The sequence below is a fragment of the Aotus nancymaae genome, unplaced genomic scaffold (assembly GCF_030222135.1).
Source record: "Aotus nancymaae isolate 86718 unplaced genomic scaffold, 86718_ANA_hifiasm-v0.15.2.pri h1tg000088l, whole genome shotgun sequence".
NCBI lineage: Eukaryota > Metazoa > Chordata > Mammalia > Primates > Aotidae > Aotus > Aotus nancymaae.
In genome coordinates this window covers 2,719,880-2,739,053 of record NW_026988503.1, presented here as the reverse complement: position 1 = coordinate 2,739,053, position 19,174 = coordinate 2,719,880, and the positions used below count along the sequence as shown (strand labels likewise).

Here is a 19,174-nt window from a genome sequence, read left to right as displayed (position 1 = left end):
CTCAGCACTGAACACTTTCACAAAAAAATACGACAAGTTTTGTGGATTTAGCTGTTTCTATCTTTAAAGAGCAGTTAAAATCTTTCTTTCTTTATTTTTCTTGGATACTAAACTTAATTCTATTAAATAATGCAAGCAATTTATTTGTAAGTAAATATTTCCTTTGCATGCAACAACATGGTATTCAACATCTGCTATATTCTCTTATTTTCCTCTGTAGGTAAATTATGTGGCTATATTTTCCCAGAAAGAAACATATTGAGTAAATATTTCAGAAAATAATATACCATATAATGTAATCTCTTTTCTTCTAACATAAACCATTTGCTACAAACACACTTTTCTGCACATTAGGTTCAAATGCAATATTTAAGCCAGAAGCATTATCTAAGATTCATCCAATATTTGAATGATTTCTGTCCAGATTATGGCCTAGTGTAGCATTATGATATATATTTACAAGATATACTGGCAGAAAGTTTTCTGTTGTCCATACAAAGAAGATTCTATTCATGTGTTTCTCTTAGGAAAAATAGTAAGCAAGCTAAGAATAATCATATATTTCTGTTAATGATATATGAATACAAAAATATTTTCACTCATTTCAATTCTAATTTCATTAGTCATCAAAGTTTTACAAGTGAATCAGTAAGCCTTCCTAATTTAGACAAAGAAGGAGGAGGAACTGGAAAAAGAGGGAAGAAGAATAGATATTATCACCTCATTTTTCATAGTGTTAATGTCCCAGAAAACTATTGAAATGGAATTCCTACAGAAGCACTTGTATTTACCTTTGGAGAGAAAAATACAGACATGAACATCTAACCTTTAATGTGAAATAAAATTTCAAAACTTAGACATTGGGAACAAAAAGGATAAAATCAAAGATTTTCAGACTATGGCCAGAAACTAATTTAATTCTGTGTATTTCAATATTGATGATAAATTTTAACAAAATTTATCTTTAAAATATTACAATATATTAATGTTGATGCAAGTATTTATATATACATATAAAATTTAAGACATGACAATATAATTAGATATTTGTATTTAGATAAAATATCTCTAATTTTAGAAGATTAACCCCATAAGATTCTTAATGGAAGTGTGACTATATTCACTATTAGTATATAAAGATCTTTTTGATCACATGCAATGTAGATAATAATGTACTACTGGCCCCATCAATATTTACTTATCCTGTCCCATCCACTGGGATAATGGTCCCTTAAACAAAAATTAGAACTGATTAATCATGACGTAATATGATGATTCAAAAATTAGAGATATATGATAAATTCAGCCCTAGCTTTGATTACAACTTTTTATATATAGGATCAGGCTTGGAGCAAATGTTTTATCATGTGAAACATATACATATACTAAAATATTTGCCCTTTATAAAATGTATACTTTAATATGTGAAATGCATCTCAATAAATGTATTTAGTATATAAAATACATCTCAAATTTATTAATGTATATTTCAAAACTTGAGAAATATTTTACATCCTAAAACATTTGCCCTCTACAATGTACAGTTTTAACAAATGTATAAATTTTAACAAATGTATACAGTCATGTAATAGCCAAGATTCAGGAAAAAGGGGATATATTGTGTAAAAGTATTGGTGAGAGGTCTATATAAAATATAGAGAAATTAAAAATAACTTCTTAATATGCTATCTTTAGTTATTTTGTACATAATTATTTGATAGTGACTATATTTCTCCCACTGGTAGGCTCTGAAGCTAAAAGAATAGATAAGTCAATGTGTCTGTTCTATATTAGCCTGTAGTCCAGTAGAGTCATAAAAATAATAGGAGTTAAAAAGAGAGTGACATGCGCTGATGGACAGCAGGTGCCCACCTACCATAGCCTGAGGACTCAAGAAATGTCCTGCAGAGAAGGTAATATCCATGCTCAAACCACAGTAACATTAAGTCTAATGAAATGAAACAAGATTAGGGGTACTCCAGGAATTCACAGCAAAAAGATACAAAAGCATGGAGACACTGCAAAGCATGAGATTAGGGTTAATAGAGAACGTGAGCCATCAATAGAAACAGAATTGCTTAGAAAATTGTACACATTAATAGGTACTTTTCAAGTTATATGGATGTCAAGATAAGTTACTCCTCTAAAGAAAATTAAAAATAATGATGAGTCAGTAAGAAGGATGCAAAAAATGAGAACAAAGAGAAAATTATAAAATAAATTATAAATAAATACATACATTTTGTGTGTGTGCACATACATACATGAGTTAATGGAAACTAAGTAATTCTTACTAAATCTAGTGATAATGCAAGTTTATTAATGAGTAAATACTTACATAAATACTGGCCTCTCTCTAAATTGTTGTAAGTTTCAAATAAATGCAACAAAAAGTATTTTTAATTGACATGGGGCCAATTCAAAGCAAGACTGACATACCTTAGTGATGTTATTGCTGAAGATAATATAATTAGTTTTTTGAAAAATATCATGAAGCTACCACGTCCAAATAGGGACACCTTTACAGATTAAAAATTGAGATTCAAATTAATTTATTCTGCACTGAATATACACGAAGCTATACACAAAAAATCATTTAAAAATATGGGTTTATAATTAAAACATTTTAATGATCACATATGCTCTCTGTAGTGATGGATTGAAAATAAGAAAATTTAAAGATTTCTAGTATAGAATTTATATTTCTACACATCCTTATAACTTCACTTTCATTTTACACAGATAAACTAAATGCTTTTCATATTTAAAATTTTGGATACCTATTTTTATACTGTTGAACATTGAAAATATCATGATTTATCTCTCTATACTCTTATGACAATAATGGAACAGGGTTCCTAGGCTCAATTGCCTACAAATTATTTAATTGGATAAATCTACTCACATATTATTTCACTGAGAAAACCATAAGTTCTGACAATGCTTTTACCCCAAACCTCTGTATTACCACGCAGAATAGTTACTGGTGTGCTTTTCTCTTTTCCTTATTAATTTACCTAAAAGATGGCTTTATGTAGAGTTCATCTTCAATTTTTCTGTATTTCTTATGACAAAGTTTGGCACACAGTAGGCAGTTAGTAAAGGTTATTAATAGAAAGAAATTGTTAGATAAAATCTTCCTTTATTTCCTGCAGTATAAAAACTGATGTAATGCTTTTAATTTCTGAAGAAAAATGATATACAAGTAAAAATATAGTTTTTTTTACTGCTAAAACTCAGTTTCAATGCAGACCTACTGCTTTCGTTACCTACTACTGTTACTCTATTCCTTAACTTTGCATGGTATGTCTCAAATGATTAATGTAATTTAAAATAATACTGAATAAAAAAATAGCATTTTTTAAAATGACTAAGCTAGGTACTTCTCAGGTTAGTATTTGTTTCTGAGTGAAAAATAAAACTCAACTATTAATAGCAATGTCATGACTATATCAATGAATGCTAGGATACATTTATAAAAATGTATTTGGCTTTTTGCAAATGCCATTTTACATAAATTGTGTGTGTGTATATATATATATATATTTATACAGTTATATAACTTTACTTCTTTTTTTTTCTTTACTGTTTTCATTTTATTTTGTTACCTAAATGAAACTACAGTGAAATTTCTCAGTTTATAAAAGCAGACATTTATTTAGGGAAAAATAAAATCCCTGAGTGTGTTAGTGAACTTTATCTTGGAGACTTTCTGATTCAATTGATGTAATCTGACCTTGCCATTAGTTTAGCTGGAGGCAAGATATTTCTGTCTGCATTACTTTTCATTATTGCTTCCTTGTAGAAATTCAGTACCTGCTGCTCCTTATAAATGTATGAGAAAACTAAAGAACATAGTACAGAAAGTCATCCAATTTTCATCTGCTATTTTCCCATCAATGTGAACACACAATTGTATTTTTCCTAAACTTAATAGTTAAAAGATGATTATTTCAACTGAAATTTGGAAAACCTACATTCAGACTTGAGATTTAGAAGAAAATTGATATTCCTTATTTATTTATCTAATGTCCGAGCATCATCACGCATGATATAAGTCACCTGAATTCCCTAGCAACTTCTTTTGCAGTGGTGCCTAAGCTTATTATTAATTTACTTTGTTCTTCCTGGGTGCAGAATGGAGACAATCAAGTCATATATCACATAAACAATTAAAAATTATCCTTTGGCTGTAAGCTTTTTGAAATGATGAAGTGCTAGTACAGAGTGAACTGTCCTTGAATTACTTTCACTCATAAGTATTAGACAGCATGATGAATTTTTTACAAGCCAGACATTTGAAATAGTGTCTTCAAAGCTATGTCAGCTGCCTATTTATCTTTATTATGACCAAGAAATTGATAGCAAAAATACAATGTTAGTGCATGTATTACATTAACAACAATTATGAGCTTTATTTTTTTTCTTAGAGATGAGTGCAGGAAAAAAATGTGCTTTTACAGCAATGTCATTGCTATCTTTTCCCCTCCAAAGATAAAAAGTAATTTCAATGTAGTTAAGTGATTGTAGTTACAAATTAAATTATATTCTATGCTCAAAAGTAAATTCTTATGAGACTAAATTCAATTTTATAATCTTCCTTATAAAGCATATGTGACTTAAGTATTTTAAAACATACATATGTTTAATATTTTATAAAATAGATACACTGATGTACTTTCTTTGTCTTGAAATAATTCTCATTAGTGCAATGATGTAGTGTATATCTCAAATCCATATAAAAACAGATTTTCTCAAATTTGTAACATTTTTTCTAATGAATTTAAATTAAGGATATTCATATACTGTTGTATTTCCATTTGTTGTCATTTCAAAAATTCATATTTTAAAGCAATATTGATAAATGATATTATAAATATGTACATAGTCATCATTGTATTTGTCATACAGTCAATGTTGTTTTAAGCTGGAAGGAAGAAGACTGAGCTCAAACATTACATGAATTACATAAATATATTATAAAAACAGTCTAGCATAAAAATATCCTTTTTTATTTTAAGGAGACAACTGCAATACTGAAAGGCTACATAACTTATGTAGAGATAGTCAATGTTGAAACTGGTTCCAAAAGATCCTCTTCCAATTCCAATTTAGAATTCCTGCCAGGGAGTTGCTATTTCTCCCTGGGCATGTATATGTCTTGGTTGGTTTCTATTTACATCATGGTTGTAAGTTAACATTGCAGATATTTTCAGCAATATTCACATTATTAGCGTTAAACATTTAAAGATTAACAAAATATAATGCGGATTTGCTAAATGGATTTTTAAAATCACAAAATTACTATTATCATGACTAATGCTATTTGTATCCAGATGAATAGAGCCAAGAGAGCTACAGAGACACAACCATATATACACATAGACACACACATGTGTTTGCAACATTACTTTTAAATTATTCGCTACTCTGATGAGATGCCATTTTGACAAAATTATATCCACATAAAAATTACTTAGAAGCAGTCAACCAATTTTGGAACCATCTGTGTTCATTGTGTACAAAACAAAATTGAAACTTTGAACTGTGAATAAAATAAACAAAGAGGCATGGATTTTCATATGAGTCTACATAGCACACATATTTGATATTGAAGGGGCATCAAAGTTTATATGCTTATAATGATAGTTAGATTAAGTTTTATGTTAGCACTTTATAAGAATTTAAGTGTCCTTTGATCTGTCTTATTAAAAATACACTTAGTTAACCTAGCATAAAAGATTTCAAAGAACAAATTGTAAATTTGATTTTTAATATGGTTATTCTACAGCAGCATGATTCTCAACTGAGGAATACAAATTCACCCTATCTTAAACTCATTTGTCTCAAATATTCTTTGCTCATTTATCTTTTGCCCAACTCTTTGCAGCCCATTATGTTTATATTTGCAGGCCCAACAGCACTATCCAAAGCCATCTCTACCATTAACAAGCTGAGAGATTTTAAGTAATCACTTCATTTCTTTTAATAATATGATGCATAAATCAAATTGACATCATTATGAGAAGTATTTGACATAGAAATGTCTCTAAAATAATATCTATCTAAAGTATTTTGTTAAATAGTATGATGAATAAATATTAATATTGATGCCAAATAAAATATGCTACTAGTCTCATATGTGCTTTTTTCTTTTCTTAAAATAATACTATGTAGCCTCTATTCTATTCAATTTTTGACATTGAAAAATGTGTCTTTGATTTATATCGATTGCAATTCAAGAAAAGTAGTCATAAAAGACAAAAATATTGCTTTAGAATAAATATATTAAATTTATTATTATCAAATTCTTCCAAATTTTTTTGAACAATTAAAGTTATAATATTAAATTACAAATAAAGAAACTAGATATTCTGGTAACTTCCAGGGGGAAATTGTTGGAAGCCATATGTACACTACTAATAATAATGTTTGTTTCTCAATTGGAAAGCACCATCAAAATTATCTTAACTTTATGCAACACTTTTACTTACTTTGACAAGAATAGAGTTTGTGAAGAGAAACAGACTTTGTATAATTTTTCCGATTCATAGCCTCATACACCTCTTATACTTTTCTTGGCTAAGACAAAAGGCTATTTTAGGTCAAACTCTAAAGTTACTTGAATTTGGTATATCTCCAAGGAAATTTTAGTGTTAAGTATCGAGAATGTCTAGTTTACCACATTGGTAACCATGAAATGTATATTGCACTCTTTAATTGAGGTCCTTGTGTGTCATTTATTAAATGTCGGTTTCCATTATCTCCATGTACCATATGCTGAAGTTTTCTTCGAGATACAGTTTTGTATCAATTTAAATCCAGCTTCAATACAGTTAATCTGGTACTATGCTATGTTTACAAATTTTTTCATATCTCTATTATAACATTTGTCATAATAATTATACATTTTAGCTCATTAGCATGTGAATTAATAAAAACTGAAAATATCATCTTTGTCTACTTACCATTTAAGAGAATGAATTTTTAGAAATAGCTTGATGAGTAGTAGAAATGAGGCAGAGAAAGTAAGGTGAAAATTAAGGAAAGAAGAAATGAATAGATAAAAAAGGAAGGAAGTAAAAAAGGGAGAGAGGGAGGAAGGAAGAAAAATATAACAATGGAAAGGAATAAAAGGAAAAAGGGAAAGAAAGGATAATAAGGAATGCTCATGTCTGGCAGAGCTGTGTAAATATAGTCTCTTTAAGGTTGACTACTGGTTGCTCCTTCTTAACATTAATTTTCTCCTGCTTATACCTGTGTTGTTAACTATAATCTCTTCAACAGAATGTGTCTTTTGGGAAAATAATTAGTATCAGTCAATAAAGACATTACTTTCAAATTCAGAATTCCCTGCATTGATACACAAACCCTCCCTACCGCAAAAGTCTCTCCTAAAATGGTTTTAGAAAAATAGTTTAATATCACAATTTAATACATTCATTCCTTAAAATAGTAATAAAAAGAGAACTCAGTTTTGGTTCCACCTACAATATAGAAAGCAAAAAGCAATGAGAAAAGTCCAGCTAAACTATTAACCCAACACTTGTTTATAACCCATAAGCGAGATAAGATCCCAGGACAACGGAATAGCCAGTAAGGTAAAGAAGATGGTCCTCTGTCTAGGGAAGACAATACTTGGCTATCTCATCTGCCACAGAGCATGGGATAAAGGAAGAGCCTCACAGTGGCTCATGCCTGTAATCCCAGCACTTTGGGAGCCCAAGGCAGGTGGATCACGAGATCAAGAGATTGAGACCATCCTGGCCAACATGGTGAAACCCTGTCTCTAAGACTTAAAATATTAGCTGGGCATGTTGGTGCGTGTCTGTATTCCCAGCTGCTCGAGAGGCTGAGGCAGGAGACTCGCTTGAATCCTGGAGGTGGAGGTTACAGTGAGTCGAGATAGCAGCACTATACTGCAGCCTAGTGACAGAGTGAGAATCCATCACAAAAAAAAAAAAAAAAAGAAGTAGCAGCAATGAGCTAAAATTTTAATGGCTATCAAAATATCAAGTGTAGGCTAGTATGAGATAGTTTAGCTACAGTGAGATTCCCACCAAGACAGGGAAGTTCACGTTTACTCATATACTCTTTTTCTCAGTCATCCTTTTGCAGCTGGAGGAACAGAATAAGGGCAGGGCAGGGAACAAGAGAGACTCTGCTGGTAGTGCAGGCTTGCAGGAAGGATACTGGCAGGCTCCCTGAAGGATTTTTTAAAGACAAGTTAATTATAGAATTGATGTGGCAAAGCAAAGAACTAGGAGACCCTAAACACTTTTGTAAAAGAACAACTTTAGGGACTTACTAGTATCCTGCAGTAATAAATAAATCATATTATTGTCAAAACTACAGGCATATCCTTCAATGAAAAAGAATAACATAGAAATAGATTTGCACATATATAGTCAATTGATATTTTGACAAATGTGTCAAGTCAACTTAATCCAGAAAAGATAGTCTATTCAACAAACAATATAGAATTTCTTAGTCCTATGCCCCCAAAAGAACTTTGATCCATATTTTCAACATATAAAAAAAACCTGAAGTCAATCATATATTAAATGTAAAATCTGAAATGATTTAACTTATGAAGGAAAACATAGGGGATAAAACTTTGTGATTTTAGGTTGGATAAAATTATCTCAGAACAAAAAAAAGCATGAGGTAAAAGAAAAACTTTGATCAAAATTAAAACTTTTGTATTGAAAAGACATTTGTTAAAAGTAAGAAACAGTAATTATAGATTGGGAGATATATAATATAAACATATATACATATATATTTAATAAAAATATGTATATTGAACAAATATATATATTTAATGGTAATATAATGGGTATATGTATATAATAGAAGCATCTTTAAATTGTATATATGTAAAAGATCAATATCTGGCAGATAAATACAAAGAAAACATAAGGAATTCTGACAACTCAATAGTAAGAAATTAAAATGTATATAAGGAAATGTGAACAGGAACAGTGGCTTATGCCTGTAATCCTAATCATCTGGGAGGCCAAGACAAATTAATTACTGGAGCCCAAGAGTTTGAGACCACCCTGGGCAACATAGTGAGACCCTGTATCTACCAAAAAAAAATATATATATATTTATATATATATACACTAAAAATTAGCAAGGCATTGTGGTGCACACATGTAGTCCCACCTACTTTGGGTAGCTGAGGCAGGAGGATCACTTGAGCCTGGGAGGTGAGGTTGGGGTGAGCCAAGATCACACCATAGCACTCTAGCTGGTCAACAAAGTAGGACTCTGGCAAAAAAAAATAGAAAGTATTTAGAGACTTTCACAAGGAAAACATATAGGTGGCAAAGACATTATGTGATGCTTACCATTGTTAGCCATTAGGCAAATGCAAATTTATATCACAATGGTTATAAGTAAAACATTAAAATTTTTAAGAAGGCCTGGCACAATGGCTCACGCCTGTAATCTCAGCAATTTGAGAGGCTGAGGTAGATGGATCACATGAGGTTAGGGGTTCGAGAAGTGCCTGGCCAACATGGTGAAACTCATCTCTACTAAAAGTACAAAAATTAGCCAGGCATGGTAGCCCATGCTTGTAGACTCAGCTACTCAGGAGGCTGAGGCACGAGAATCACTTGAGCTGGGAGACAGAGGTTTCAGTGAGCTGAGATCATGCCACAGCATTTCAGCCTGGGTGACAGCACAAGACTCTGTCTCAAAAAAAAAAAAAAAAAAAAAAAAAATTAAGAGAATCTTAACAGTAGGTGGTGAGAAAAATGAAAAGCAATTAAAACTCTCATTTGTTGCTGTTGTGAATGCAAAATAAAAGACACCTTGAAAAAGATTTGGTACATTTCATATCTATTACAATTTCACTCCTCAATACTTAACAGAAAATAAATAAAATACAGATATGTATCAATCATCAAAACCCAGAAATTAAAACGGTACTTCAAATGATGAATGAACGAACAAATTGTGGCACATACAAATAGCCAAGTACTACTGTGTAACAAAAAGGAATGAACTACTTATATTTCTAACAACTCAAAATAATTGCAACTATATCTTTATAAGTAAAAGAAGCCAAATCAAAGCCTAGATAATATATGACTCAATTTTTAAGAGACTCTGGAAAAGGCAGTAACTGTAGTGGCAGACTACAGATCAATGTTTAGCATGGGCTAAGTAAGTAGGAGGGACTACAGAGGACATGAGGGTACTTTAAGAGCTAGTGGAAATAAATTGGAGATTGACTGGAGTGGCAGCTATACAACTATGTGTATTTATCAAAAGATATAAAAGGTACACCCCAAAAAAGTAAATTTTACAAGATGTAAGTTATACCAATTATAATTCAATAAACTGACATTTTTATAAAGTCAACTCTCTGTCATGCATTATGATGTTTCCTAACAAACAGTGAACATAGGATCACTGGTTTCTTCTTGGGATTTAATGGCATTTAGCCTTCAGCAGAGAAAATTAAGTAACTTTTTATTCATATAATTTTTATGCATACAATTATAAATACAGGTTTTAAAATAAATATAAAAATGATTGGAGCTACTATTAAATAGTCTAAGAAGACAGATTAAGCTCTAGGAAAGAGTGAAAAGGTTCAGAGCATGACGTGATTTAGCTGAGACTGGCAATTGAGACTATTTCTACTTGGTTGATAGGAATCGCATGCAAGTGCCATCTACTGGGCCTAAGAAAAACAAAACTCCTGAGTAAGCCAGAAAGATGCTTTAGGGAGAGGGTATGGGTCATGTCTGTCTTCTAGATGGAATAATCTGATGACTACATAACAAACAGAAGTTGAGCTCTGAGCTAGTTACCTTTTTACCCAGCAAGCATAGCAATGTTACTCTCAGAGATCCATAATATTGAACAAAGAATTTAGACACAATTTACAATAACCTTCTCTTGCTCACCCAAGGATCTCATGTATTTTACTTTCAATCCTGGCACATCAATGTTCTATTATCAAACTTTCATTAATCCTTTCCAAATTATCTTACCATTTACTGTAATGCTTTGTTATAATGCCAAAACATAGAGTGATGCATTTAATAGAAAATACAAAGTCAAATAAATGTTATAATAATCTTTATTTTGCACCCTGACTTCAGAGCTGCTAGTGATATCCTATGAATGGTAAATAAATCTGCAATTGCATTCAAAAGCAGCACATCATAATATAAATTATTTCTGATTGTCTAATCTGAAGTTTATGTCTGTGAAAATTTTAGGAAATCAAAAAAGTACATATACATATACTATGCACAATAAAAAAACATATAGCAAAGTAAAAGAAGCTGATCTTCAAAGTGTTTTTCTGTTGCATATCTTTAGTGCTTTAATCTGAGATCAATTTCTAAACTTCTAATCTCTATGTGTCTCTTTGTTTCTCTCTCTCTCACACACACACACAAACACACAACCACACATACACATGCACATTTATCTTAGTCAATTTGAAGAATAGTGAAAATCATAGAATATTAAAAATATATTGTAAATGTCATTGAAAAGGCTTCAGCGATTGACTTTTTATCACTGGATATGTACAAAAACATTATATATTTTCAGTAGTTGTGAGGCGTAATTATAAGATCATCCAATACATTGAAATTCTTATCTAGATAATATGATTAAGAAGTAGTTCACAGGATATTGAACACGAGCAAGCCTAATAACTGGTGGGTAAAGAGCCACACCTCTGAAAATGAATAAAAGAAAAAATTCTTTCTAGGTTGACAGTGACTAATTACCTGGAGAATGAGTAATTTCATTCAAAATTTAAATACTATACAATTGTCTATTCTGTCTACATTTAAATCTGGCTTGAATTAGATGCAATAGAATATCTGCCAAGGAGAAAACATTACTTAGGTCCATGTCTATTTCTATTTGTGTGACATTCTCAGTTACGTTCCCTCATAAATCAGTCAGGTGGAAGACATAGGTGCCGTAGCCCCATTGTAACTTGATTTTCTGCTGTAGGAGATCATGCACTTGTTTCTCTCCACTCATGGACTTGAAACAAGAGGTGATAACAAGAGCATTGTTGGAATACTGAAGGTGATAAATGGTCAATTAGTCAACCAGAAAACTAAGTCAAATTGGAGGACAATTTTAGAAACTAATTTCAAAAACAAATTTTAAAAATAAATCTTAAATAAGCTTATGAACAATTACTTCTGAATACCCACAAATTTGTTCTGCATAATTTAGCCCTTATATTACAAGAAAAGGCAGCTCCATTTTTATTATTGCTGTCTTCATCATTATTGTTACTATTACTTTTTTATAATTGATGACAACTATTAGTGTTCTTGTACTGTTGGTTATATGGATACTACAAAAAAAAAATCAGTGAGTGTTATTAATTGCTATGTAAGAAACTTAAACACCAAGTAGCCCATGTAAATTGCCAAACATATCTAAGTAGCTTGCTGAAAAATTGCATCTTCTGCCATTAAAAGTAATGGCTAAACCGCAATTACTTTTGCACCAACCTATTAATATGGAAAGACAACGTGCAAATTCCAGTCAGTGACTTTGAAGCCTTCTAAGTACGACTGCATTATCATATCACAATGTCTATGCTGAGGGGCTGATTTTTAAGCCTTCTGTGTATCCTGTTTTACCTATGAAGAGTTTGACTATTCAATATTGTTTACACCCACATGATTTTTGGACGATCAAAACTAAATAGGCCGGGCGCGGTGGCTCAAGCCTGTAATCCCAGCACTTTGGGAGGCCGAGGCGGGTGGATCACGAGGTCAAGAGATCGAGACCATCCTGGTCAACATGGTGAAACCCCGTCTCTACTAATACAAAAAATTAGCTGGGCACGGTGGCGCGTGCCTGTAATCCCAGCTACTCAGGAGGCTGAGGCAGGAGAATTGCCTGAACCCAGGAGGCGGAGGTTGCGGTGAGCCGAGATCGCGCCATTGCACTCCAGCCTGGGTATCAAGAGCGAAACTCCGCCTCAAAAAAAAAAAAAAAAAAAAAAAAAAAAAAAAAAAAACTAAATAGAAAACTAAGTCATTTAGTTGTTAATTTCAAGAGAGAAATAATTTGGTGCTTTACACAATTTTCGGTGGCTCTCACCTGTAATCCTAGCACTCTGGGAGGCAGAGGGTGGTGGATCATTTGAGAATAGGGGTTCAAAACCAGCCTGGGCAGCATGGTGAAACCCTCGTCTCTACTAAAAATACAAAAAAATTAGCCAGACATGATGGCAGGTACCTGTTCCAGCTACTTGGGAGGCTGAGGCAGGAGAATTGCTGAACCCGGGAGGCAGAGGTTTCAGTGAGCTGAGATGATACGTCACTACACTGCAGTCTGGGTGGCAGAATGAGACTCTGTCTCAAAAAAAAAATTGTTTTTATGCACATAATGGAGACTTTACTTATTGTAGTATGATATGCTTTCTCTAGTTTTATTTGACTCTATAGGTTCACATATAAAATTTTACATAGAAATGTTTAATTAGCTTTAGTTTGATCAGCAGATGAATGTTATTTCCCAGAGGCAACCAAGGAAATGGTAACTGGTATTGAAATAGTAGGGAAAAGGAGACACGAATGGAAAATACCATGATCAAATCCATCATAATTTACTTTGGCTTCCTCTTTAAAGAGTTTTGTGTTAATTATGCATTTCTGAAAACCTCAATCATGATCCCACAGAGGAGGAAAGCCTTTGCTTTACACAGCAGGAAATGTTTCAGAACTGTATTTCTCATTGCTTGCTGGAAGAGAAAATAAATTCATATTCATCATGTACTTTCTAGTTTTGAAAAAGTAGGTTTCTGGCCAATTACGATGCCCTGAGGATAAACATTTAGGTTTTTTTTCCTCCTAAATTAGTTAAAACTTTTAATTCATATTCAAAAACAAATGGTAATTATAAAAGAAAATATTTTAACACACAAAAGTAAATGTTAGTGAATCCTAAATTTCTGCCAAATGTTTATTTAGGAGTATTTTATATGCATGCAATGTTTATAAATTAATTCTTTATTTCACTTTGGAAATCCATATATCACTTTACCCTAAAATCACAATAATATCACTTCAGATATTGAAATTTTATCTTAAAAAATAAGAAACATATTTGTATCTTTCACTGGAGTGTATGACATTTGTGGACCGTCACCATGCATCACATTGTATCCTCAGTATTACTACTTTATCTAGATAGTGGTAGACATTCAATGCACATTAAATTGAAACTAATTCTGGGAAAAGATAACCAGACAGCTCACCCTCGGCAGATTACACTGCCTCTAACATTACATTTCAGATTGCATTTTCACTACTTTTTCCCTTACCATTGAAGTAACTATTTTTAGCTAAAGATGATCACCAATGCTTCTCACCACTATGCAATAGTAACTCATTTTGTAAATTATTCATTAGAGTTATATCAATTATCTGTTTAACTTTTAATCTTCATTTTTAAGGTCTTAACAGCTCCCCTTTTTGCTCACAATTAAGCTGTCTTCAATATTCTAAATATATGAAAATAAGGATCAAAAATCTTTAAAGCAAGCAAATACATACTTTTTAGAACAGAGCTATTACCCCAAGCTACTTTTGTTTTATTTTTCCTTTTGTATTACTCAACATATGATAGCATAATCTGTATGTAGGGCCTTCACTTATTGACTCGTTTGCTCTGGTTGTTTCAATTTTGCTCACCCTTTTACACAGCTATTATCAGAAAAATCACTAATAACTTCCTATATGCCAAAGTCAATAACCCATCTTCTTTTGTCATCAATTTTAATTTCCTTTTAGCATTGTGCCAATTTATTATCTCCAGTCATCTTAAAATAGTCTCCTCTATTGCCTTCTGTGGCAGGTTATTACTGATTGTATTCCTTGTCTTCTGAGTGTTCCTTCTGTGTTTATTTGTTCTTTTTCACCTCTCACCAAACAAATCCAGTGATTTCCCCCGAATGACATCTCTTGCCATTTTCCTTCTTCCATTTTAATGTTTTGCCCTGTAACTATCACTTATTATAAATTGTTAGCACTATCTGACTGTAGATGATTGCTAAAATTATATTAATAGTTTGAACATATTATAAGCTACTTTACACATTTCTAACTTCCTAATCATACTGCCCACCAGAATGTCTTACAGGTACATAAAACTCAACATACTGAGCACTAAATTATTTATTTCTTCCCCAGTTTTTTATCTTTAAATTAATAACACTGCCATTCACTGTGGCATAGATGTGTAAAACATTGAATCATTTTCCATGTAAATATAGCAGATTATATATATATATTTATATGAATTATAATTATAATCTTAATAAATCATAAATTTAAATATTATATATAATAAATTTTGAGTACACATATACATTTAATATATATTTGTATATTTAAATAGATAAATATGCATACAAGTACAAAGAAAAATTGAAAAATCACACCAATCTTGGTGTATTACAGTACTACAATTAGCTCAGTAGTGTTATAACATTTCATTAAAGGATTCACAGTGGAAATATAATTCTACTATCCCCAAAATTCAGTAACATCAGTCAGGTATTGGGCTTTTTCTAAGAAAAAGATGGAATTTCTCTTGAGTCTCTATTGACTGTGACGATTATGGAATATAATATATGTAGCACTGAATCTCCAACATTTTCTTTTCTCAAAGTTTCTTGCAGGCTATAAGAAATGAGACCATCATTTGCCCCACAGGACATTTTTTAGTAAAGTAGAGAATAAAATGTCATTTCTTTAAACTTATATGTTCAAAAATATCAGCTTAATATTAGAATCAAAAGTACATTGATTTGACTTAAAATAATTTTTCCATCTAGTTATGAAAAAAGAGACATTACAGAATTGTTTTTTTCACCTTGGCTTAATGTCACTTGGGAGAGTTTTAAAAATCCCAGTGTTCAAACTACCTCAGAATTTCTGGAGGTAGCACCGTGGAATCAGCATTTATAATGCTTTTTAGGTGACTCTATAGAGAATCAAAATAGAAAATACTCTATTTCAGTAAAATGGCAGTGAAGTTGATATGTTCTAACTCACTCCTACCACAATAAATTGTGAGATTTGCATTGACGTTTTGTTTTTGTTTTTATTTGAAATGGTGAAATACTATATGACCTAATATGTGACTCACACCCCAGTCTGAATAATTTTCGGGGGGCAAATTTTGCTGCCCACAACAAGATCTTTCTCGCCAGGATTTCTCAAACATGGCTCTATTGACATTTTAGAATAGATAATTGTAGACACCTGTATGATCATCAAAAATGCTTTCAGACATTGACAAACATCCTCAGGAGTAGAGGCAAAAATCACTCTGGTATAGTTTTATAGAGGAAAATGCCTAGGAAAAAAACAAATAGGAATTAACACAAAATGTATTGTGCTGGAATGAGAAAAAGTGACGAGATTGTGTTTTGCTATCAGGGAGAAATAAGAAACTTCAGATTAAGAATGGCACTTTTGTAGCTCTAGAATGTTAGTGTTATTAAAATCTACCATTGACTTAAATAAAAACTGTACTTATTAAACTGTGGTACACTGTCTATTATTAAACACTTTTCTGACACTGGAAATGGCAAATGTAAAGTAAGATAGAACTCAAAAATCAATGACATCCAGTGTATTCAATATTTTAGACTTCACAATTGGCAAAGTTTTGGAGACCTTAACATTTACATGTGCCACACATATATTTGAATTTAATGTTTTTTTTAAAAAATTACATTGCATGGGTTGTTTTCTGATTTACTTTCACTTAAAATTACATTATTAACATTGTGTCCTGTATAGTAGCTGTTTATATTTTATTAGGATGTACTTCAATATATTAAAATATAAAGCAGTCTCTAGTATTTTTCCATTTTAAGGTCCCATTACCAGACTTTTAAAAAATCCTGACAAGTGTGATGTTTCAGTTATGCTATTACTAGGCTAAAGACTCAACTCTATAGTTCTCATAGTAAATATAGAAAAAAATACCCATATTTGAAATAACTGGCATTAACTTGAAAATTAATAACTTTCACCATCTCCTTTTGTTAGCTTTTCTGTAGTAAAGAATGTTAGCAATATCAAGATCTCTCCTATTCTCAGAATTCTCCACTTGACTCCTTCCACCACAGGTTTAAAAACTCAACAATGTAAGGGTTCTTCCAAACAAAATAATACTGTTAGTTAGGAGTGCTTTGTCCCCTGTGACTGAAATTAAAACCCCAAACGAGTCAGTTCTAGATTTGATCTTGACACTCCAAGCATCCCATTAGGCCCCTATCTTAATCTTGGCCCCTGAAATTTTCCAACTTGATCAGAAAAACAAGTTGGGGGAAGTCTCTCAGAAAGACAGCACCAAAATAAAATGGGGTTTCCCCAGAAAATCTAGCACAGAACAGAGCTGGCCTAAATTCTCCACCTTTACGTGGAAGAGCCTTCCTGAGAAAGAGGAAGCTTTAGTTTCCATTTTACCATGCCCATTGCATGAGAGGAAAATTACAAAAGAAGGCAAAGTCAAGAAAGTGTGAATGCAAGGTAACTGTATAAAAGTGTTCTAAAGAGATCATAGACTACAGTATATAATACAGAAACGTAAGAGTTTACACTTCTTTGATCACCAAACTTTTATCTTCAACCCTAGTCAGTGATGCTAGAGTCCTTATTTTTGGTATCATGCCTCCTAGCTGTGGAATAAGGAAGATGGAAGACTGGAACACCCTCAGAAACAAAAGTAGATTGCCCTTCCTACAAGCAAGAGGACACCTGCTTTCAGCTACTGATTCCTGAAACCTGCCTTTTCTACCTTCTCCCCGTGTTCCTTGGGATGGAGTTTCATTCACACTGTCAGAATCATTAGGCCACGAAATTCTTCAAACTTCCACAAAATGAGATGATTCTTTTCTCTCTTTGAAACTTTTAAAAATAGTTTAGCGTTTTATTTTGAAACAGAACTTTTTCATGTAGCTGCAGAAAAAAAATGAAACTCTCCATTTATATGCTTTTTTAATAAGAAAATAGTATTATTCTCAATTGATAAGGTATTATGTAGAAATGTTCTAGAACATTTATTGAATAGAATTAACTTAAGAAAAGGAGTTTCTACATTCTTAATGTTACATAAGGAATTGTTTATTCCACCCTATTCTGAAAGGTAAGTTCTAAATGAAATTGCTGTAGTGATTCCAATATTCATTAGCTATTGTTAATTTCTATGAATTTTGAACTATTCTGATTTATCTCATTTACTTCTGAAGATTACAGTAAGTCACAAAAGAGCAATAACTAAGGAAGCAAAAGACTATGTAGACGTGCCCAGTGAAAACAATCAGGGAAAATGATCTTCATTAAGCTATAAAGTACAGTCAAAAATCAAATGTATTTATTCTGGTCCTATTGTTCAAGTACAATTGAACAAGAGGAGTAGCTCAACTTCTACTTCCTGTTCTAGTTGCCATAGGAAAAAACTGGCATAACATTAAATTTGAAATAAAATATTACGATTCTGCTATACCATAAACCATTAAGGTAATATTTATATTATACTTTCAACCTAAGAAGATAATGTAGATCTATGAGTACTATACATTTTGTTTTCAAATTTTAAAATATCCTTTTGAATTATAACTTCTATTTTGTTGGACTTTTTCATCACATTAATGCCAAGTGGAATGGTGATCACAAGCTGTCTTATTCTAATGAGTGCCCAGGGGTTGGGTGATGGGCAGCTTATTGAAAGCATCTTTAAATTGTAAGTTCTTTAGGGCATGGATTTATCTGTATCCTAACCTTTCTGAGGCTCTAATTCCATTTGCATCACTTTATGAATAATGAATAATAATGACAGAGCAAGTTCTATTAAAGATTTTAGTGCCTTGGTAGGTGAATCAAATCACTGCTTATAAATTAAAGTCATCATTCATACAAGTTGTAACATTTCTTACCAGTATACCTCTAAATGTATGAAAGTTTTCTTTCCCCTTGAAAATACACTGATACAATACAGTGTATTTCCCCTTGAAAATACACTGATACAATACAGTGAAACAGATAATTTAGAAATTCATTTAGAGGGCTATTTTATTTGTTCATACTGGAGAATGATGAAAAAATTTAGAAAACAAATTATAATAGAATTATAATAGTCTTAT

The 19,174-nt window shown here is 31.7% G+C and overlaps 1 long non-coding RNA gene across 1 annotated transcript in view; it reads right to left on the bottom strand.

Annotated features, from left to right (window-relative positions):
• The window catches only part of LOC135271614 (uncharacterized), a 168,536-nt gene that overhangs the window by 28,002 nt on the left and 121,360 nt on the right, over nucleotides 1–19,174 (bottom strand). The window contains exon 3 of the long non-coding RNA XR_010339731.1: nucleotides 9,176–9,276. This is a non-coding gene — a long non-coding RNA (uncharacterized LOC135271614). The remainder of the gene's footprint in view (nucleotides 1–9,175; nucleotides 9,277–19,174) is intronic.